Here is a 2,500-nt window from a genome sequence, read left to right on the forward strand (position 1 = left end):
TGAGTAAGGGAGCTTATCCTATTTGTACTTCTGACTCTGTACCTAACACCAACCCGGTGCCTTATGATTCAAAAAAAAAAATTTCCCTGAAAGTGCTACCATTCAGATAATTAGTTGGATGCGTTGTTATTTTTTTATATGTTTATTTGTTTTTTGTTTTTATTTAAACTGATTGCAAAAGGTGATCTTTTTTGTGATTTTTGTGATTAATTTAATGCTGAGGTTTGGCTGTGTTTTTATTGCTGGTATTGTCTGCTTGGGATTTTTTGGTGCTTGGTATTTGTCAGTGTCCATATTTCTGTGTTGCTATTTTGTTCATCAGGATTTTGTTGTATCAGTATTGTCACATATACTGATCTGTCTGTATTGTCTGTCTATCTATGCATCTATCTATATTTATATCCTATAAATAGATTTTTTTTATTTTTGAAAGAATATGTTTTACAACAGCTAACGGTTATGGTATTATTAAATAACTCGTTTCAGTAGAAGACAGTTTCTACGAAAACAGTCAAATACAAATATATATATACATGTGTATATATATATATATATATATATATATATATATATATATATATATATTATATATTAATATCTCAGGTAAAGTGGGGTGGGGTAAGGCCCCATACTCCCCAAACAAATGTCCCTACGCCTCTCCTTATATAATATATTGCCTTTTCTGAGGTCATAGAACTTTGGAATATTTTATGAATATTTGTGAAAATAATCCATCACAGAAACAAATTAAGTGATAAATAATGTAACGATTCCAGTGTCTGCAGTTGCAGATCATAGACTGAAGAATAACTTCTCTCAGTACACTTAAACAAGAACTACAACACGTTTTTGTGCTTTCTGACAGCGTTAATTACATAAATCAATGGTATTAGTTTTCTTGAGGATCCAAAGTTTGGTTGGCAATACCTTGCTTCAATTCTTATGGCTGAAATTGATATGCATGAATGTTACAATGAACAAAATGCCATTTATTGAAATATCATTGCTTTAGACTGTGTCCAGTTAAAGCCTCTAGCATGAGAGTTAGGGTTTGAGTTGGGTCTAGGATTAAGGGTAGGGGTTATGGTTAGGATAAAGTAAAGACTGAAGGTATGGGGTGTTGTGCCCTATAGGAAGGGTGCTCTGTCTCTCACATGAAAAATTGGTAGCAAATATGTATATGATTGTGTTTTATGAATTCTCACTGAACTGGTGTTTCATTTACATTATTTTTGGATATAATTATTTCTAGCTATGCTGAGATGACATCACCTATTCAAAGAGACGGTCTTCAGACGACTAACCTAAAACCAAAAGTAAACATATCAAAATGTTTAAAGACTATGCTTTTTTTTCCCCAGAGTGTCTTTCTGTGTTCATTTTCAAGCCTTCACAAAAAGTGGCATAGAAATAAAGACAAACCAAAAAGCTTGGAAAATTCCACACTGATCACCAAGGCAAGGCTCCAGACCCATGATGGATTTTAAGTGTTTTAGCTCTTTTATTATATAACAAGGAACTTATTCAGAAAAGGCATCACAACTCTAAAATCATTTAAAAAAGGTAGCTGAAATACCACATGACCATGAATATCCACTCAAATGAGTTAAAATGGTAGGCGTATACATGGAGGTCTGTTCCCATTTAAATTACTTATGGAGTTCATGAATGAAATATGTGTGTGTACTGCAATCAAAAATGAAACACAACTTGTATTAAATCACATGGAAAATATAACACAAATTGTAACTAAATCACTGGGAAAAATATCTTTCAATGAAACTTCTGCATTAATACATATTGATACACTTGTTTAGTCCTGGGGCTTGATCCCCCCTTAGTTTAATTTGCCATGCTGCCTCTTAGCATTCTAGCCTAGTCATATAGCCCCCAGTAAAAATGTCTGCTCTGACAAAATCTAAAACAAAAAAATGTAAACTTTTTTAAAATCAGAACACACAGTAACATGCTTTGCTAAGGTGTTATTGGGATATTTTTTCTTTACAGCTAGCATATGTTAACAGATCATCCTTGATAAATGCATCACAATCTTGCCAACATAAAAAGTGGTACAGGACTCACAACAGGCGAGGCAAACCACATGTGGATTCACAGGTGAATCTACTATTTGCCCAAATAACTTTGTCCAAAGGTTTGAATGTAATAAAAGAAGAATGGTTCACAAATCTACCTTGTTTCCACTTGCCACACCAGAAAGTGTCATGCATTTCTGGACTGATGAGGCTCTCATTACTGTCTTGTTTGAAGATAGATTTTAAATTACTGGATTTGTTATAAGTGAACATAGGTTTATCTCCAGTAATGGTAGCCAGGTTTGAGCTTCCCAATATAATCTTCCAGTTATTCTTAATAATATTCCTAATAGAAGCCATTTGATTGGTAATAGGAATGGGGAAAGACAATTGGAAAACTGAATTATTGGCTAACAATGGTGTCTTTCTGTCAGACTTGGTCAATGCCATCACAGAAGAATGCTTCA

The 2,500-nt window shown here is 33.4% G+C and overlaps 1 protein-coding gene across 1 annotated transcript in view; it reads right to left on the reverse strand.

Annotated features, from left to right (window-relative positions):
• The window catches only part of TMEM163 (transmembrane protein 163), a 1,566,064-nt gene that overhangs the window by 316,320 nt on the left and 1,247,244 nt on the right, over window positions 1-2,500 (reverse strand). The window lies entirely within an intron of this gene.

This window comes from Protopterus annectens, chromosome 6.part0 (assembly GCF_019279795.1).
Source record: "Protopterus annectens isolate FY-2018-M chromosome 6.part0, PAN1.0, whole genome shotgun sequence".
Taxonomy (NCBI): Eukaryota; Metazoa; Chordata; order Ceratodontiformes; family Protopteridae; genus Protopterus; species Protopterus annectens.